The sequence below is a fragment of the Aquarana catesbeiana genome, linkage group LG10 (assembly GCF_042186555.1).
Source record: "Aquarana catesbeiana isolate 2022-GZ linkage group LG10, ASM4218655v1, whole genome shotgun sequence".
In the NCBI taxonomy this organism is placed as follows: Eukaryota; Metazoa; Chordata; class Amphibia; order Anura; family Ranidae; genus Aquarana; species Aquarana catesbeiana.
The window spans coordinates 257,876,479-257,898,825 of NC_133333.1; positions in this window are offsets into that span (position 1 = coordinate 257,876,479).

Consider the following 22,347-nt stretch of genomic DNA (forward strand, 5'->3'; position numbering starts at 1 on the left):
GAACTGGGTTGACCATACCTAAGCCACCCTCCCTCCTGGATAGATAGGTGACATTCCTCTTGATGGGGTTCAGTCTGTTCCCCCACAACATCTGGAAGAACACACTACTGACCCTAGCATAGAGAGACACTGGCAAGATGCAGACAAAGCTCACATACAAGAAGATCGGAATCAGGTAAGTCTTAATCAGATCAACCCTTTCCCTCATAGATAACTTCCATCTCTTCCAGCTGACCACCTTAGTATTGACAATTTCCAGTCTGCCTTCCCAGTTTTTGAGGCCATAATCGCCAGGTCCAAATTCAATGCCTAGAATCTTAATTATTTCCTGGGGCACTGGAAAGGTGTCCGGGAGATCAAACCCCTCACCTTCCTTTCCCATCCAGAAAACTTCACTCTTTTCCTGATTGATCTTGGAGCCTGATGCTTCAGAATACCGTGATGTCAGAGAGACCACCTCCTCTGCTTCATCCGCCCCGATGACAATCACCGACACATCGTCCGCATAGGCACCAACCCTCAAAGGCGGCTCACCCGGGAGCCCCACTGGCACCCCACACAACATGCTGCTCTCTAGCCTCCTGATGAAAGGGTCGATTGCAAACACATAGAGCAGGGGACTCAGGGGACAACCTTGACGCACTCCAGAGCCAACCTCAAAGAACTGCCCAACCCAACCATTAACAAGAGGAAAGCTTTCTGCCCCCTTATACAAGACTTTCAACCAATCGACAAAACCACCCGGCAGACCGTACTTACTAAGGAGCAACCACAGGTACTCATGGTTAACACGATCAAAAGCCTTTGCCTGATCCAATGTCAGCAAATACTTTCCCCAGCCTGCAGCCCTGCATCGCTCCAAGGCCTCCCGGACAGCTAAACTCGCTGTGAAGGTGCTTCTACCCTTGACCGAACAGTGCTGATGGCGAGAAAGCAAAGACTCTGCTACTGACGATAGGCACCAGAAAAATATCTTTGCCAGTATCTTTCTATCGACATTAAGAAGATTGATGGGGCGCCAATTCTCAATCATCGAAGGATCTTTACCCTTTGAAAGAAGAATCACAGCCGAGTGCCTCATGGAAGGGGGAAGTAACCCCTCTGCAAGGCAACTGTTAAAAACCTCTACCAAATGTGGGGCCAGAATAGGCTTAAAAGCTTTGTAAAACTCAGCCGTCAAGCCATCCGGTCCAGGTGACTTTTTGATGGCAAGCTGTTCAATTGCCCTCATCACCTCTTCAACTGTGATCTCCTCTGTCAAATTCATCAACGGGACATCTTCATCATTTAGACCTGGAGTAGAGTCCAAAAAGCTTTCCATCTTGTCACGGTCAAGCTCTTTCCTCCCAAGAAGGTCAGCATAAAAGGACCTCACGACCTCCAGAATCCCTGACCTGGACTTTGTCAAGAAACCTGTACTGTCCTTAAGGCCAACGACCGTTTTAACAGCTACACCTTGTTTGCAGTTCTGGTAAGGGTCAGGCGAGTGGTACTTCCCATAGTCCCTCTCCAGAACCAAAGAGGCATGCCGGTTATATTGACACTTCCTGAGAAGGAGTTTCCCCAGGATCTCCTCCTCTCGAGACAAGAATATCCAGCTTCCTCCATAAACGTTGGTAGGTCATGTATTTATTAAATGCTTTCTATTGGCTAGGCCCCTGAAGAATCCAGCGATCCTCGTTTTGGTCAGCTCCCACCACTCAGCCTTGCTGCTACAAAAGTCCGGAATGATCACCTGTGCCTGAAAGAATTCCTCAAAGGATTGTCTAACATGTTCTTCCTTGAGTAGAGTCGAATTCAATCTCCAGATGCCCTTGCCCCTCTGAGGGGCGTCTGAAGCATTCAGGACCACAGATAGCATACAGTGATCAGAGAACTCTACTGCCTGCACCGCTGGGGGTGAGAAAGCAGAGGTCTCCTTCAAAAAAAACCTATCTATTCTACTCTGACTATTACCTCGATGAAAGGTGAACCCGGTGTCATCCGGGAGGTGCTTAATGTGCACATCCACAAGACCAGCATCCCTAACCATACTATTTAAAAAAACGCTATCATATCCCAGCCTGTCCTTGAAGTCCTTCCTGTCCTTGAGCCTAGTTACTGTATTAAAGTCACCTCCAAAGATCACTTGCCGGGATGTAAAAAGAAATGGCTTGATCCTTGTAAAAAGGCATTTCCTGTCCCACTTTGTGTGCGGCCCATAAACATTAATTAGGCGCAGGTCCTGCCCTCCCACAAGGACGTCTAAGACCATACATCTCCCAATCTCCACCTCAATAACCCGCCGGACAGTTACCATGCCGGTTTTAAACAACACCGCCGTAAGGCTCGGCCGCAAGAGACCAGTAAGATGGACCATACCTCCACTCTCTCTTGGCCATATGAATATCTGCCAAGGAGGTGAGCCTAGTCTCTTGCAAAAATAAAATTTCAGCATCTAATTGGCTGAACAAAAAGAAGGCCATAGAACGAGCTCTTACTGACTTAATGCTGGCGACATTTATTGTCACCACTTTTAACAGAGGGGGAACCGCCATTTGGGTTATTGGGTGGATTGCTTCTTAGCTCCCCTCTGCTGCTCATCACCAGAAGCCTCTCTCTTTCTTGAGGCCGCCTCAAATTCCATTTCAGAATCGGAACTTCGCTCCGACGAAGCTCCAGATGAAGAAATATCCCAATTAGAGGACCTATAACGGTTGGAGACAGGCACTGGAGCCTGTTCCGTCCTCACCACCTGCTTCTTCCACTTACCAACCTTCCTTCTCTCCTCCAGGTACTGCAGGTCCGCTTCAGAGATGCCCTCATCTCTTGGAAGGTTCTGACACATGAGGAGAGGGTACAGTAGGCTGGGGGGACACAGAGACAGATACAGAAGGAATACTTACAGACACAGGAGGGGTGGCCACAGGAACTGGGGAGGGATCCTGAGCAGGACCAGGGGAGTCAGTCACCGCAGAGGAGGATGGTACACCAGGGGCCTCACCCTCCATCCTGTCCAGCCTTGACATGTCATCAATTACCTCCTTCTCCATATTGTGCCAGGCTTCAGGACACCTGCCAAGGCGCAGGCACAGGTTGCACCTGATCATCTCGGTGCAGTCCTTAGCCATATGACCCTGACGCCGACACACTGAACATATCAAGGCTGAACGGGAAGAACTCAAATGCCCCTTTTCTCCACAGCGGTGACACAGCTTCGGCTGACCAGGGTAGAAAATAGTCATCCTATCCCTCCCTATAAAAGCTGAGGAGGGCAGGTGACGGACAACATTCCCATCCCTGGCCAACCTGACTGTTACTGACCAACCCCCAGTCCAGATGTTACGCTCATCAAGGATTTTGCTGGGCTTAGTCAAAACTTCACCATAGTTCCTTAACCAGACCTCTAGGTCCCGAGCAGGAACACTCTCATTGGTGAGTATGATGGTTATCTTTTTCACCGTTGACCTTTGCGAAACCGCAACTGGGGCCAGACCTTCCCATTCAGGTCTTGACCTGCACCGAGCCTCATATCGCTCCCAGAACAGGTCAAGACCCTCTGGCCTGGTGAAACTAATGGTATAATCCCGTGTCCCAGCTACATGTATTAGAGCATACAGGTCATTTGCCCCAAAACCTATCTCCAAAATCAAATCCACCACTGCACGCCGTGCTGGAGGGATTGCACCACCTTCCCATTTGAGAATTACCACATTTCTTCTCGGACCCCCAGCAGAAACCAGAGACCCAAGACCAGATCCCGGGGTGCCCAAAGTGGTAGGCTGCAGGGGGAAAACCTGCTTGGGGGCGGAGCTACCAGGAGCAGAGCGTACCACCTGAGCAAATGTAGGTTTATCAGGGCCAAGGCCCCACACTGAAGTTACAGCAGTCTGTACATTACTATTATTATTCACTGCTTGAACGGAGTTGGTAGGACTGTTCATCATATAAATAAAAAATTTTGTGCGCTAGCAATGATATAATTGGGAGAATGCTCGGAGACACAATTTATATATGAATCCCAGCAAAAATAATAAAACAATAACAGGTGCATGAAATCCTCTCTCAAAGATCAGAAAAAATATTTAAATATTCTGAAAATAAGATATAGATAATCACACATCCGAAGAGCACCTATAATCAGTCCATGAATAGGTTAAGCAAAATAAAGTGAAAAGAAAGAAAAAAGTCCATTTAGTGTATCTCATCACGAAATCAGGAAAAATAGTAAGCTGTAAAAAACATTTCTGAATCCACATTGATTGCAGAAAAGGAGTAAAGGATGTACCCTTACCCCAATCGTTGGACCTCCTCTATGGCAAGGTCGTATGGGCTTGCAGATATAACCCTCTGCGAGGACAGATGGAATGTTGATGTCCGGGTCCTGTCAGCGTGCACCACCGACTCCAATCTGGTCCGGCCGATCCAACTGCTCCAACATCAGAGGGGAGACTCAGGAGTGGGAGAGTCCATATTTAAGAAAAAACAAGGGGAAGAACTCCAATAGTGTAATAACGTTGGGGATTTATTGGTTAAAATAAACCACAGATGTACATATAAAAAGTTCCAATATAGGAAAAAATTTTCATCTAAAAAGCCGGCATAAAACAGAGGCTGAACGCCCGTGCAAACAAGAAATTAAGAACACGTGATGGCAAACACTGCGAGGCCACGCCCTACATGTTTCGTCATACGTGACGTCTTCTACGGGGCACGGGCGACGCAATGAACCATCACCTTATATATAAACAGACAGAGTATAGCCACGCCCCGTCTCCGCCCATGTCCGTCATGCGACAGGGCATGCGCAGAGATTCGACCAAGCCGTCATTGAAGACCGCCTTCAGGGCGGAACGTAAACAGAAAACCAAAACAAAAAACCAAACAAAACGAAATTACAACCAAGCCTCATTTCGGCGCCAGCCCGTCACACGACCAGGCATGCACAAGGATATACCAAGCCTCAGTCTGGCTGTCATTGAAAGCCTCCTATAGAGGCGGGCCATGATTAAAAAAAACGGAAAGGCTCGAGCGTGTACCCTGGGTTGGAAATTAGAGAGGACAATCCATGGCACGCCAGGAACTTCCGGTATCTAATAAGTAAAAACGGATTTAGAAAACTTAACACCGCAATTAAAGCTAAAAAGACTGCTCTGCAGTACATGTATTGTGCATGACTATAATCTTAAAGTGCACTATCCACTTAATATAATAAAAAGAAATATTTTAATGCGCTATACGTCTATTACAATGAAGGGACTCTGTGATGTGAAAGGCGCTAGTTTTGTCTTTTAGTTTTTAATACATATATGTAACAAAATCTAAAAAAATATATATATAAAAAAATATATATATAAAAAAATATATATATAAAAAATAAAAAATAAAAATAAACCAAAAATACACTGGAACTTATGAACAAACATATGAACCAGTGTACAAATTTATCAGTGAAGTTATATAAAATATGGACAAATCTTATTAGAGATGGAAACGTTATATCTTTGGAATTGCACCTATAAGGTTTAAATTTTGACCTGACAGCCAGAACAAACCTCAGCCTATCCCTTTACAATTTTCAACCTAAGGGAGGAAACAATAGAGTCTTGAAGGTATAATAAGCAAAAAACCAATTTGGATAATCATAAACATCCTAAAAAAAAAAAAAAAAAAAAAAAAAAAAAAAGGGGGTTTATTACCATATAAAGATAGTTACAGTCACGAGAACCATATAAGATATTATGTCTGAAGTTTCCATCATGCGTTATCAATAAACGATTTCAATATCATGGTTCTCGTGACTGTAACTATCTTTATATGGTAATAAACCCCCTTTTTTTTTTTTTTTTTTTTTAGGATGTTTATGATTATCCGAATTGGTTTTTTGCTTATTATACCTACAAGACTCTATTGTTTCCTCCCTTAGGTTGAAAATTGTAAAGGGATAGGCTGAGGTTTGTTCTGGCTGTCAGGTCAAAATTTAAACCTTATAGGTGAAATTCCAAAGATATAACGTTTCCATCTCTAATAAGATTTGTCCATATTTTATATAACTTCACTGATAAATTTGTACACTGGTTCATATGTTTGTTCATAAGTTCCAGTGTATTTTTGGTTTATTTTTATTTTTTATTTTTTATTTTTATTTTTTATATATATATATTTTTTTATATATATATTTTTTTAGATTTTGTTACATATATGTATTAAAAACTAAAAGACAAAACTAGCGCCTTTCACATCACAGAGTCCCTTCATTGTAATAGACGTATAGCGCATTAAAATATTTCTTTTTATTATATTAAGTGGATAGTGCACTTTAAGATTATAGTCATGCACAATACATGTACTGCAGAGCAGTCTTTTTAGCTTTAATTGCGGTGTTAAGTTTTCTAAATCCGTTTTTACTTATTAGATACCGGAAGTTCCTGGCGTGCCATGGATTGTCCTCTCTAATTTCCAACCCAGGGTACACGCTCGAGCCTTTCCGTTTTTTTTAATCATGGCCCGCCTCTATAGGAGGCTTTCAATGACAGCCAGACTGAGGCTTGGTATATCCTTGTGCATGCCTGGTCGTGTGACGGGCTGGCGCCGAAATGAGGCTTGGTTGTAATTTCGTTTTGTTTGGTTTTTTGTTTTGGTTTTCTGTTTACGTTCCGCCCTGAAGGCGGTCTTCAATGACGGCTTGGTCGAATCTCTGCGCATGCCCTGTCGCATGACGGACATGGGCGGAGACGGGGCGTGGCTATACTCTGTCTGTTTATATATAAGGTGATGGTTCATTGCGTCGCCCGTGCCCCGTAGAAGACGTCACGTATGACGAAACATGTAGGGCGTGGCCTCGCAGTGTTTGCCATCACGTGTTCTTAATTTCTTGTTTGCACGGGCGTTCAGCCTCTGTTTTATGCCGGCTTTTTAGATGAAAATTTTTTCCTATATTGGAACTTTTTATATGTACATCTGTGGTTTATTTTAACCAATAAATCCCCAACGTTATTACACTATTGGAGTTCTTCCCCTTGTTTTTTCTTAAATATGGACTCTCCCACTCCTGAGTCTCCCCTCTGATGTTGGAGCAGTTGGATCGGCCGGACCAGATTGGAGTCGGTGGTGCACGCTGACAGGACCCGGACAACAACATTCCATCTGTCCTCGCAGAGGGTTATATCTGCAAGCCCATACGACCTTGCCATAGAGGAGGTCCAACGATTGGGGTAAGGGTACATCCTTTACTCCTTTTCTGCAATCAATGTGGATTCAGAAATGTTTTTTACAGCTTACTATTTTTCCTGATTTCGTGATGAGATACACTAAATGGACTTTTTTCTTTCTTTTCACTTTATTTTGCTTAACCTATTCATGGACTGATTATAGGTGCTCTTCGGATGTGTGATTATCTATATCTTATTTTCAGAATATTTAAATATTTTTTCTGATCTTTGAGAGAGGATTTCATGCACCTGTTATTGTTTTATTATTTTTGCTGGGATTCATATATAAATTGTGTCTCCGAGCATTCTCCCAATTATATCATTGCTAGCGCACAAAAATTTTTATTTATATGTTTATTACTTCATGGATATTTGGAGTTTTTTTTGCAGCTGCATCTTTGTGAATTTAATTTTTGATTTATCACGTTTTGCTCATTAGCGCAAGTTTTTCCCACCATTTCTTAGGACTGTTCATCACACTTGTACTGGGATGATTTTTATCAGTCACACAAAACTTCTCATTCCCATCAGGAATAGTCACAGTTTCTGCTGCAATACCAGCTGTCTCCTGAAGCTGTGCTGTAGAGTCTTCAGCAGGTTTAGGGCAAACAGCGTCAGATTCAGCTAAAGGGGGGTTAATTGGCTCTGCTGAATCTTGTAGTTCCTCTGCAGGAATGTCATTTTTTAAATGCAAGCTTTATTGTACTGCAGCATCAGCAGGCACAGCATTGCTACACATAGGACTAGCAGCCTGATTGTCACTGGGCACATTGTCAGTATCAGTCACAGTGTTGAATGGCACAAAAATTGTTTTATCCACAATATGGGACTTGACAGGCTTACCTTGTCAGGCACATTATCTGTTATGTCCTCATCATTAAACGCCAGCCGATCAACCCGCATAGGAGATTCCATTACCTGGATGGCCCTGAGCATGCCTCCTGAGTCCTGGGAAGGCATGGGGCTGCTTACCTCTCCCTGAGGGGGCAGGGGGTCAGAACTGGGGGTCTCCTCCTCCACCTCCATCTTTGTCATCCTCGCAAACCTTTTATCATTACAAAACTTTTCTTTAAATGGCCCATCTCTGCCTTCCATCATGGACACAATGGTTTCCTGGTGTTCCACCCGGACCTTGGCCAGTTGGATCTCCGGATCCATGGACCCCCGTCTCTGGCTATGTAAGCCCTCACGCTGCCTTCTCAGGCGCTTCAGCTCCGCTCTGAGCTTGTAGAGCTTGTCTCTCTCCTTATTCAGGACCTTAATCCCGGCCACCACTCGCTCCCGGATGGCCCCGGAACCTTCATCCTCACCAGGGGTAGAGAGATCCCCAGCCATGGTTTGTACAGGGGCAGGTATGTTACCTGATGGCCCAGGAGATGGCTGAGAGCTTCCAGCAGGAGAGACCCCGCTGGCCTCCATGGTTTCCCCAGAAAGGAGCCAGGAGAGCTGGGAGAGATTTCACCACCACTCCCCTCCAGGGCTGGACTGGGACAAAAATTTGGCCCTGGACTTCTTCCAGACTGGCCCACTTTAATTTTGCAGACATGCACAAAAACAGTATATAAACTATATGCAATTGCTCGAGGTAATTGCCCTGCAAAGCGGCCAGTGGGTCCTGCTGGGAGCCGGCCACTGACCTGTGGGCCCTTCAAGGAGCTGGCCACAGGCCATGGCCATCTTCCAGCAGGACCCACAGTGTTGAGGCCTTTTTTGAGGTACTGGGTGGGCACTGGGGCAGGGTAAATGGAGGGGTGGATAGATGGGATTTGGGGTCAGCTGGCCCTGGGGGTGTCAGGGTCTTTCACCTCAGCAATGCCTTCACCCCCCCCCTGGGAGCTTGAGCGTGTGGACTACAACTCCCAGAATTCAACAGGGTGCAACAGCTAGCTGGCGGCCATGCCCCCCAGTGAACTGACACTGACAGCTCCAGCACAGCTGGCTCTGGCCACTCACACATAGCCTCCTGATCCATGTTCCTGAGGACAGGCCAGTGCAAGAATTTTTGTGTACTTAGGCAACGGTGCATTTTACCACCCCCCCACCCCAAGGCAACTGGATACGTCCCTGACTGCCACCGTCCTATGCATACAGAAAGAGCCCCCCTTTACTATCAGAGACCCCACCCCCATTTACCATCAGGTCCCCCACGCTCACAGAAAGTACCCCCTTTACCATCAGATCCCCCACTCACAAAAAGTACCCCCCTTTACCATCAGATCCCCCACTTACAGAAATAACCCCCCTTTAGCATCAGATCCCCCACTCACAGAAAGAACCCCCCTTTAACATCAGATCCCCCACTCACAGAAAGAACCCCCCTTTACCATCAGATCCCCCACTCACAGAATGAACCCCCCTTTAACATCAGATCCCCCACTCACAGAATGAACCCCCCTTTAACATCAGATCCCCCACTCACAGAAAGAACCCCCCTTTAACATCAGATCCCCACTCACAGAAAGAGTTCTCCAGCAGTGCTGGAACTATACATGATGGAGAGACTGTGGGGGAAGAAAGTGTAGCTGCAGCAGCGGAGCACACAGATCACATTATACCTGTCAGATGAGAACCAGGAAATGGAGGTTGGCGTGGCGGCTCCCTGTGCACGGTGTCCCGGTCCCGCACATGTCCTCCAGGCTCCACTAGTTTCGGCTTCAGCTCAGAGGAGGTGGGTGGAGCTAAGCACTAGGCGCGCACGGAGAAGGAGGAAGTTAAATCCTCCTCCGCTCTGTATTCTGGGGCATCGCTCTGGTGACGTCACTGGTTGCTACATGCCAGGCGGCAGGCGGCTAGCAACCATTCCGGGCAGTGAGCCAGCAGTTGTGGAACTACAACTTAAAGCGGGTCTCGGCCGGCCTGCCCGGCCAGAACAAGTGACAGTCGTTAACGCGGCGATGGTGGCCTTTTTAGGGGGCATCAGATCGGCACAGGGGGCAATCCAGGGACACTGTATTGTCCCAGAATAAAAGGATCCTGTCACTGAAACCGGCCCACTGAGCCATCGGCCCACCGGGAAAGTCCCGGTAGTCCTGATGGCCAGTACATGCCTGCTCCCCTCTCACACCGATCACCTGGAGGAGCTTCAGAGAGACACCTTCATCCTGACACACCTGTGCTCCAATGATGGGTGGGGCACTATTCCTCTCACTGGCACCAATGATGGGACACTATTCCTCACACTGGCACCAATGATGGGGCACTATTCCTCTCACTGGCACCAATGATGGGGCACTATTCCTCACACTGGCACCAATGATGGGGCACTATTCTTCCCATTGACACCAATGATGAGGCACTATTCTTCTCACTGATGCCAATGATGGGGCACTATTCCTCTCACTGGCACCATTGTGATGGGCCACTATTCCTCTCACTGACACCAATGATGAGGCACTATTCCTCCCACTGACACCAATGATGGGGCACTATTCCTCTCACTGGCACCATTGTGATGGGCCACTATTCCTCTCACTGACACCAATGATGAGGCACTATTCCTCTCACTGGCACCAATGATGGGGCACTATTCTTCCTATTGACACCAATGATGAGGCACTATTCTTCTCACTGATGCCAATGATGGGGCACTATTTCTCCCACTGACACCAATTATGGGACACTATTCTTTCCACTGATACCAATGATGGGGCACTATTTCTCCCACTGATACCAATGATGGGGTACTATTCCTCCCACTGGCACCAATGATGAGGCACTATTCCTCTCACTGATGCCAATGATGAGGTACTATTCCTCTCACTGATGCCAATGATGGGGCACTAGTCCTGTCACTGACACCAATGATGGGGCACTATTCCTCCCACTGACACCAATGATGGGGCACTATTCCTCCCACTGACAGCAATGATGGAGCATAGTTACCAACACCAAGACATTTGCTACTCCTACCCCCCGGAAAACTGGAGAAAAATTAACTGGCCCTTTGTTTAGAACGTTTGGAGACCCCTGGGCTAGATGGCTCTAGAACTTAGAGGACGGAGCATTAGAGACTAAGCCTGAATATTTATGGAGTCTCCTCCAATCCTTGGGTAGCCCCCAGAAGGCGGAGAGACAGGCTATAAATATTCTGGAGCCTGGTCATGTTGGAGCAGAATCCAGGGTCCAGTTGCCTGGAGGGGACCCCTGTGCTGGGGGGCTCTGCCCCTGGGCAGAAGACTGAGCAGGAGAACCAAAGAGAGAGGAGCAGCTGAAGACTCACATCCCCTTCCAGCCTCAGCTAGACTTAGCTGAAGGTACCCTGGAAGCCAAGATCGGGTCCTGTTCAGCAGGAGGTCTGTGCAGAAGTCGCTTGAGCTTCAGGATTCACCAAAGAGACTGAGTGAGTAACTTCAACCACTACACCCCCAGAGCCTGATAGAGGAGTAGCAGCAAGGTGGAGCACCCTGCTTGCTCACTAACAAGGGACAGCTTAATGCCAATTAAAGCCTGTAAAGCCACCCTACACCTCTTTGCTTGGGGATCTAAGGAACAGCCAGGTGCTTTAGCATGTTTTTACAGAAAGAGAGCATCTTCATCCAGTGTTTGAAACCTGTTTTCTGCCAGTTGAGCAGATCTGTTTCTCCTATTTGGAGGACAGTACAGTGACTGTTAGTAGCCAGAGACAATATCAAGTCCTCAGTTTGCATTTAAGCTACAGTTCCGGGCATCCCATACCTTCCCGTACCTATCCAAGTTCATCCCCTAATAAACCAGAAACAAAACCAAACACCCCGGACTGGTTCTTGACTACTGTGCGAGTGCTGGAAAATTCCTGGATGTGCATGTGAGGGAAGACCCAATAATCCAGCCGCCCTTGCGGGGGTAGCGCTACACTTGTGTAGACATGGAAAACCCCAAGACTGCCTAAGTGCCGCCATCTTGAATTTGATGTTAGGAGCCACTGTTACTCAAGTGAGACTCTATAGTAGTCTTTCTCAACCTAATTATCATGAGGAAACCCTTAAAATATCTTTGAGCTCTCAAGGAAGCCTGCTAGTAATTGTTATTATATCCATAGTTCATGGTACATTAGCATGGACAGTAAGCTGATATATACGAATAGATAAAAGAACAAGGAATGTGGAGTAATTAGCCGACTTAACACCCAGAGCTGTTCTGTACGACAACATCGTTTTCAGTAATAATAATGACATGAAACAAAAGATAATAATGTCCAGAAAAGAAAACTGTAGTGTTCCCTCACACTGGTGGGCAATGAGGAAATGCCCAGTTACAATGGTGGTCAAAGGGAAAAGGACCCTCTTACATTGGTGGTCGGTGGGAAGAGAAGATTCTTACATTCTTGTCCACTGGGAAAAGGACCATCCTAAATCAGTAATCAATGGGATAAGGTCCTTTTTACACTGGTGGTAAGTGTGAAAAAAAAACCTCTTACATTGGTCATCAGTAGGAGAAGGAGCTTCTTACACTATGTTGGATGTTGGCTGAAACTTGTCTTGCATACACACAGTCGCACAAATGTTGTCGGAAATTCCGAACGTCAAGAACGTGGTGACGTACAACACGTACCACAGGTCTATAAAAAGGAAGCTCAAAAGCCAGTGCGCCACGCGTACTTGAATCCGAGCATGTGTGGAATTTTGTGTGACGGACTTGTGGAGAAGTTCCTCCACCCTAAACTCACCCATGGCTTTATGGACCTTGCTTTGTGAATTGGTCCAAATAATTTGGTGGAGGGGGGATTATGGTGTGGGGTTGTTCTTCAGGGGTTGGACTTGGCCCTTTAGTTCCAGTGAAGGGAAATCTTAAGGCGTCACCATACCAAGACATTTCAGACAATTTCATGCTCCCAACTGTTCCCCCCTTCCTGTTCCAACATGACTGCACACCAGTGCACAAAGCAAGGTCCATAAAGACATGGATGAGCGAGTTTGGGGTGGAGGAACTTGACTGGCCTGCACAGAGTCCTGACCTCAACCTGATAGAACACCTTTGGGATGAATTAGAGCAGAGACTGTGAGCCAGGCCTTCTAGTCCAACATCAGTGCCTGACCTCACAAATGCTCTTCTAGAAAGATGGTCAAACATTCCCATAGACACCCTCCTAAACCTTGTGGACGGCCTTCCCAGAAGAGTTGAAGCTGTTATAGCTGCAGAGGGTGGGCCAACTCAATATTGAACCCTCCGGACTAAGACTGGGATTAAAGTTCATGTGTGTGTAAAGGCAGGCGTCCCAATACTTTTGGTGACATAGTGTATGAGGGTCTTTTTCCCAATGAGCACCATTGTAAGAAGCCCCTTCTCCTACTGATGGCCAATGTAAGAGGGTTTTTTTTCACACTTACCACCAGTGTAAAAAGGACCTTATCTAATTGATTACTGATTTAGGACGATCCTTTTCCCAGTGGACACGAATGTTATTGAAGCTGTTATAGGTGCAAAGGGGGGGGGGGGACCAATTCAATATTGAACCCTACGGACTAAGACTGGGATGCCATTAAAGTTCATATAAGTGCATATAAAGGCAGGTGTCCCAATAATTTTGCTAATATAGTGTACATGTTTACACACCCCATTGAAATGACTGGGCTGTCCACTCACAGAACATATGTAGGCGGGTGCAGTCTACTTTCTCCACTACAGGGGGCTCTCCTCCGCAGCTGGAGAGGAAGTCAAGAGGAACACAGTTCCTCTATGGTTTCCTGGGTCACTGAGGACGCACTCAATTGGAGGCTGCTGTCCCATGTGACTCCGGGAGCCATCTTGGAACAGGCAGAGCCTATTTAAGTATGTGTATTCGATATTTGCTGTGAAGTCATGTTGTCATCTGTTTCAAACTTTGGTGTCCTTTTATGAAAGTGCGGTAAAATACCGCTTTTCAGTTCTCAGGCATTCTCAGAGGAGATCGCTCTCCTCTGAGTGCCTGTTTATGAAGGTCTGTAGATCGCTTCTCATGTTGAGTTGAGGAGCGATCTACAAACGCCAGGAACTCCTGAGAACAGCTCCTCTCACTGTAATCTCGTGTGATATAGCGGGATTACAGTATGAGGAACCATAAAATACAAAAGTTTAACACAAATCAGCACACATTATTCCCCAACATATTAATAAAATAATAAAGATAAATTCCCCCTACACAATATACATTAACCTAATTATAAAAAAAACATTGTTTTTATCAATATTTAAAGATCATACATGTTCCTATTTAAATGTGAATGGTGTATAGTAAATGAATGTAATGCACATATGTAATGCAGCTATACACCATTCATATAAATGCAAAATACATTTATAATCATTAAAAAAATAATTTTAATAAAGTATACAAGTATAAATATTTATTAATAAATTAAAATAAAATATATTTCATTATAGATAAACATAAAAATTGATAAACTGGTGCGATGCGAGAACACTGCGAATCCACTGCGGTTTCCCGCATCGCACCGACTCGCATGTCAGTTCACACTTCCATATGCGAATCGCTGGGGAGTGTCAATACATTGTTAAGGACACCCCCAGATCAGCTCGCATATCGCACTGCGAACTGACAGTTCGGTCATGAATCGGATCGCATATGTGTGAACACACATGCGATCCGATTCTGGTCCGAACAGAAAAAAGGGTCCTGTGCGTGTTTGCACCGAATGCGGTGCAATATCAGCCATACTATCTGTACAGCTGATATCGCACCGCACAGACATCGCATGTAATGTGAATGGCAGTGTGCTGCAAATAACATGCGATGCCTGTGCGATGTCCGGCATCGCACAAGTGTGAACTGGGCCTAAAAGTTAACACCCCCAAATCAGTTCGCATATCGCAGTGCGATCTGCAAACTCAGACAGTAATCGAATCGCATGGGTGTGAACACCCATGCAATCCGATTCTGCTGTGGACCAAAAAAAGGGTCCTGTAAGAGTTTGGTCCGAGGGCAATGCAAATTTAGCAATACTATCTGTATGGCTGAAATCGCATCGCACAGAGATCGGATGTGATTTTGCACTGCGGTGCGAATCACATCCGATCTCGGACACCGCAGCAGTGGGAACTGGCCCTAAATCATATTGCATTTGCACCAAAATGGTACAGGACCCTTTATTTGGTCCGCACTGGAATCGGATCGCATGGGTGTGAACACCCATGCGATCCGATTCCTGCACCATTACATAGTTCGCACTGCGATCTGTGAAATGATCTGGGGGTGTCATTAACTTTACATTGACACCCGCAGTGGTGCGCAGATGTCAATGTAGGTGCGATGTGAAAACCCGCACAGGAATCACGCTGGTTCACGCATCGCACAAGTGTGAACCCAGCCAGAGACGTGAACATCTAAAAAAATACATATATATATATATACACTATAAATTCCTATCCTGCTGGTTTTGGGGTGTGTAATGGTGGGGAAGGTGTGCTCTGACTGTTTGGTGAAAGAAAGAAGTCAAAAGACTTCTTTCTTTCTCCAGAATATCAGCCAGTTTCAGGCTTCTCACTCTGATTCTCCACTTCTGAAATGGTGAATCAGAAAGTGAGAATTCTGTCACAGATCGCCAGTGAGGTGTGGAGATCGCACCTTCATAAACTGGCCGTTTCTGTGAATTCTCACTCTGCTGAGATAATCAGCGGAGAACATGCTCAGTTATCTCAGTTTCATAAACTGGTAAAGCGCTGAGATCAGCGGTGAGACTCGGGATCGCCGCTGATCTCAGTTTCATAAAAGGACACCTTTCAATCATTTTCAATAAATGTTTGCATGTGAAAAAAACAAAAAAACAATTTCCTCAGTAGGGGAAGGCTTTTATTTACAGAAACCATTTTATAGAAGTTCTGTAATATCAGTATCCCATAAAATGTTACATTTGCACGTTTGTCTGGAGGTCGCCTTTAATCACAGCAGTAAGATTTCATGTGTAGAATTCCGAACCTACCGAGTGCCGAATACGCCGGGAGAACCACGGAATTCTGCTGAGTACGATTTCCAGGTTAGACACCAAAGTGCTGATATTAAAGTCTTTTTTTTTTTAATTGATTAATAATCATATTTTAGTTCCCAACTGGCGCACACAGAGAAATGCTGTGCCATGGAGACTTCGGAGAGATGAATACAAAGTGCGCTTTCCCATACTGAGCTCTCCGATAATTAGGAGCAATTAAACCCAAAGTAAAAGGAAAGTTTATGGTAATTCCAACTGTTCATGCTCCTTCTCCAGCCCCTATAAGTTCGCTATCAAGAGCAATTAAGTGATAAACGTGTGGTGCCGGCTGTATAAAAAAGCGATTGCAGAAAATTCTTGCCCGTTTGTTTGATTAAAGCTTATGTAGCAAAATGAATTTTTTTTTTTTTTTAAGGTTTCTTAGGCTTAGTCAGGCACATGCACGAGACCGAACGCGTTTCCGACATGCACAGAAACGCGTCGCTCATTACGTCTCAGGGCCGTTTCACAGTCCGATGCAGTAGAATAGGGGCTGCAAATTCGTGGGGCGCATCAGCATTGCAGTCACCCTCAAAGGGCCAGTTGTATCTGTAAGACTAGATGTCCACAGCACACCCCCTCCCCCCCACTTACACCTTTAAATCAGATGTCAAGAGCTCTCCCCATACTCCCTTATAACAAAGTGCACCCCCTTAACAGGTGGTGCTATCGGGACAAAGCTGGAGGCAGAGCTGGGAAGTGCAGGATCTGGAGGAGGACCAGAGGAGGGCTGGAGTTAGCTGCAGCCAGTCTGCTGAAAGCTGAGACCAGGAGGGTGCTGTGGCTGCACAGAAAGGCACAGGATCTGGCAGAGACGTTCTGCCCTCCTCTCTGCTGCCAACTGCTGAGACGGGAGGGTGGCAGAGACTAGCCTCTCCGCAGATGAACAGGGAAGCACAGGATCTGATGGAAGAGTTCTGTCCTCCTCTCTGCTGCCAACTGCTGAGACAGGAGGGTGGCAGAGACTAGCCTCTCTGCAGCTGCATAGGGAAGCACAGGATCTGGCGGAGGAGTTCTGTCCTCCTCTATGCTGCTAACTGTTGAGACAGGAGGATGGCAGAGGCTAGCCTCTCCGCAGATGCACAGGGAAGCACAGGATCTGGTGGAGGAGTTCTGTCCTCCTCTCTGCTGCCAACTGCTGAGACGGGAAGATGGCAGAGACTAGCCTCTCCGCAGCTGCATAGGGAAGCACAGGATCTGGCAGAGGAGTTCTGTCCTCTGCTCTGCTGCCAAGTGCTGAGATGGGAGGGTGGTAGAGACGAGCCTCTCCGCAGCTGCACAGGGAAGCACAGGATCTGGCAGAGGAGTTCTGTCCTTCTCTCTGCTGCCAACTGCTGAGACAAGGTGGAGGCAGAGACGAGGGGGTGCCGCAGATGCAGGAGAGGTGCGAGGTCCACATGAAATGTTCTGAAGGGTCGGATTTGGCCCGCAGGGCTTGTGTTTGACACATGTGCTATAGAAGGAGAGCAGTGTCAATTCGCGGATCGTGGCAAATTGCATTGTTTCCTTTTTTTTTTTTTTAGAAAACTTTATTGAAATGTTACATAGTGACATTTCATTAAGTTCTACTGGCCAACAGTGCAGTGTGGTCAATACTTTGGTGAAGCACCTTTGGCACCAATTACTGTCTCAAGTCTTTTTGAGTATGATGCTACAAGCTTGGCACAAGCAGTTTCTTGCGTTCTTCTTTGCAGGACCCCTTAAGCTCCATCAGGCTGGATGGGGAGGGTCGGTGCACAGCCATTTTCAGATCTCTCCAGAGATGTTCAATTGGATTCAAGTCTGAGCTTGAATCCGATTGAACTCCTTTGTTATCTTGGCTGTGTTCTTAGGGTCGTTGTCCTGTTGGAAGATGAACCTTCGCCCCAGTCTGAGGTCCACAGCGCTCTGGAGCAGGTTTTCATCAAGGATGTCTCTGTCCATTCTGCTGCATTCATCCTTCCCTCCATCCTGGCTAGTCTTCCAGTTCCTGCCACTGAAAAACATCCCCACAGCATGATGCTGCCACAACCAAGCTTCACTGTAGGGATGGTATTGGCCAGGTGATGAGCGGTGCCTGGTTTTCTCCAGACATGACACTTGCCATTCAGGCCAAAGAGTTCAATCTTTGTTGTATCAGACCAGAGAATTTTGTTTCTCATGGTCTGAGAGTCCTTCAGGTGCCTTTTGGTAAACTCCGGATGGGCTGTCATGTGCCTTTTACTGAGGAGTGGCTTCCGTCTGGCCACTCTACCATACAGGCCTGATTGGTGGACTGCTGCAGAGATGGTTGTTCTTCTGGAAGGTCCTCCTCTCTCCACAGAAAAATGCTGGAGCTCTGTCAGAGTGACCATCAGGTTCTTGGTCACCTCCCTGACTAAGGTCCTTCTCCCCCGATTGCTCAGTTTGTACAGCCATTTTCAGATCTCTCCAGAGTTGTTCAATCGGGTTCAAGTCTGGGCTCTAGCCCAGACTGCTCTAGGAAGAGTCTTGGTGGTTCCAAACTTCTTCCATTTATGGATGGTGGAGGCCATTGTGCTCATTGGGACCTTCAATGCTGCAGAAATGTTTCTGTACCCTTCCCCTGATCTGTGCCTCCATACAATCCTGTCTCTGAGGTCTACAGACAATTCCTTGGACTTCATGGCTTGGTTTACCTGTGGGACCTCCTATAGACAGGTGTGTGCCTTTCCAAATCATGTCTAATCACCTGAATTTACCACAGGTGGACTCCAATCAAGTTGTAGAAACACCTCAAGGGTGATCAGTGGAAACAGGAGGCACCTGAGCTCAATTCTGAGTGTCATGGGAGGAGCCTGTGATACTTATGTACATGGGAGGAGCCTGTGATACTTATGTACATGGGAGGAGCCTGTGATACTTATGTACATGGGAGGAGCCTGTGATACTTATGTACATGGGAGGAGTCTGTGATACTTATGTACATGGGAAGAGCCTGTGATACTTATGTACATGGGAGGAGCCTGTGATACTTATGTACATGGGAGGAGCCTGTGATACTTATGTACATGGGAGGAGCCTGTGATACTTATGTACATAGGAGGAGTCTGTGATAATTATGTACATGGCAGGAGCCTGTGATACTTATGTACATGGGAGGAGCCTGTGATACTTATGTACATAGGAGGAGCCTGTGATAATTATGTATATGGGAGGAGCCTGTGATACTTATGTACATGGGAGGAGCCTGTGATACTTTTGTACATTGGAGGAGCCTGTGATACTTATGTAAATGGGAGGAGCCTGTGATACTTATGTACATGGGAGGAGCCTGTGATACTTATGTACATGGGAGGAGCCTGTGATACTTATGTACATGAGAGGAGCCTGTGATACTTTTGTACATTGGAGGAGCCTGTGATACTTATGTAAATGGGAGGAGCCTGTGCTACTTATGTAAATGGGAGGAGCCTGTGCTACTTATGTACATGGGAGGAGCCTGTGATACTTATGTACATGGGAGGAGCCTGTGATACTTATGTACATGGGAGGAGTCTGTGAGACTTATGTACATGGGAGGAGTCTGTGATACTTATGTACATGGGAGGAGTCTGTGATACTTATGTACATGGGATTTTTTTGTTTTTTATTTTTAATAAATTTGCAAAGATTTCAAACAAACTTCTTTCATGTTGTCATTATGGGGTATTTTCTGTACAATTTTGGAATAAGGCTGTAACTAGACATGTGCAATTCATTGCGTTCGGAATTCGTTTTTTTAACTAATTTCAATAAATTCGTTAATTCTTAAATATCTGAATTAACGAAAACCCGTTTAACGAATTTCTCAGAAAATTCGTAAATTCAAATAATCGAAAATTCTAAAATTCTAAAATTTGAAAATTCGTAAATTTGAAATTCGAAAATCCAAGCATTTTGAAATTCGAAAATTGGAAAATTGGAAAATGCGAAAATCCGAAAGAACGAAAATCTGAAAATAAGAACAAAAATTCGAAAATCTGAAATAATAACTAATTAATAATATCTTAACTATTACTAACTATTAAATTATAGGTATTGGAATTTCCTTTCAAATTTGGCTGTTAGTGAACATAACAAATACAAATTTATCCGAAGTTACGAATTATACGAAATAACGAAAGCTATATCTAAACAAATGGAATGTAACAAATTAATAATAATAAATTACAATAATAATAATAATAATAATAAAACGTTTTATTATTATTATTATTTATTATTAATTTTTTACGTTCCATTTGTTTAGATACGACATTCGTTATTTCGGATAATTCGTAACTTCGGATAAATTCGTATTCATTATATTCACTAATAGTTATTTATTATTAGTTAGTTAGTTATTATTTAGGATTTTTGAATTTTCGTTCTTTTGAATTTTCAGATTTTCTTTCTTATTTTCGGATTTTCGAATTTTCCAATTTATGCATTAACAGATTTTCAAATTTATGAATTTTGATCATAACGAATGACCTAAAAAAGAAAAAAAAATGTAATAGTAATAGTTAGTTATTGTTAGTTAGTTATTATTTTGAATTTTTTAATTTTCATTCTTTCTAGTTTTCAGATTTTCTTTCTTATTTTCGGATTTTCGAATTTTCCAATTTATGCATTAACAGATTTTCAAATTTATGAATTTTGATCATAACGAATGACCTAAAAAAGAAAAAAAAATGTAATAGTAATAGTTAGTTATTGTTAGTTAGTTATTATTTTGAATTTTTTAATTTTCATTCTTTCTAGTTTTCAGATTTTCTTTCTTATTTTCGGATTTTCGAATTTTCCAATTTACTAATTTTTGCATTTACAAATTTACAAATTTTCGAATTTAGGAAATTTGATCATAACGAATGACCCGAAAAATGAAAAAATAAATAAAATGTAATAGTAATAGTTAGTTATTAGTTAGTTAGAAAAAAAAGAAAAAAAATGTAATAGTAATACTTAGTTATTATTAGTTAGTTAGTTATTATTTTGAATTTTTGAATTTTCATTCTTTTGAATTTTCATATTTTCTTTCTTATTTTCGGATTTTCGAATTTTCCAATTTACGAATTTTTGCATTTACGAATTTACGAATTTTCAAATTTAGGAATTTCGATCATAACGAATGACCCGAAAAACGAAAAAAATAAATAAAATGTAATAGTAATGGTTAGTTATTAGTTAGTTAGTTAATTATTATTTAGAATTTTTGAAATTTTGTTCTTTCGAATTTTTAGATTTTCTTTCTTATTTTCGGATTTTCGAATTTTTGAATTTAGGAATTTTTGCATTTACGAATTTTCGAATGTAGGAATTTCAATCATAACGAATGACCCGGAAAACGAAAAAAAAAAAAAATAAAATGTAATAGTAATAGTTAGTTATTAGTCAGTTAGTTATTTATTATTTAGAACTTTTGAATTTTCATTCTTTCGAATTTTCAGATTTTCTTTCTTATTTTCGAATTTTCTAATTTACGAATGTACGAATATTTGCATTTACGAGTTTTCCAATTTACGAATTTTCGATCATAACGAATGACTGAAAAACCATAAAAAAATCAAATAAAATGAAATAGTAATAGTTAGTTATTATTATTTAGTTAGTTAGTTACAATTTTGAATTTCTGAATTTTCGTTCTTTCGAATTTTCAGAATTTCTTTCTTATTTTCGAATTTACGAATTTTCAAATTTATGAAAACAAACAAATTTTTCAACAGTGCACATGTCTAGCTGTAACAGAACTAAATGTGGAAAAAGTTAAGCACTGCGAATCCGTTCCGGATGCACTGTATATATTTAAATGTAAATACTTTTAAAAATGTAAATAATAAATAAAAAACAATGGAAATGGAAATAATAATTCATCATCATTTAAATATAAAATTGTTATTCATTTTGGTTTGGCGTTTATTTGTATTATTTTGATTAGTTGTGTGTACATTTAAGGGAGTACATTGGAAGCAGCTGCTGAGGTTGACTTTAAATCACAGTTTTCCCACTTACTGGTAACACTCATTTTTGATTTATATCTTAAATAGGCAGAGATGGAGCAAAATTAAGAGCTGTCTCTTTCACCAAATTTCGGCAAAAAATAAGGATCTTTCCGCACAATGCATTGAAACCAATAAAGAGAGAGAACGCAGAAGGTGGTGTTTTTGAGGTTTCTAAGAGTACAATGAGCTTTAAAGGCTTCGGGTTGCTACAGAAGCTCCTTTCAACTATCCTGGATTTGTTCTTGTTCCAAGAAAACC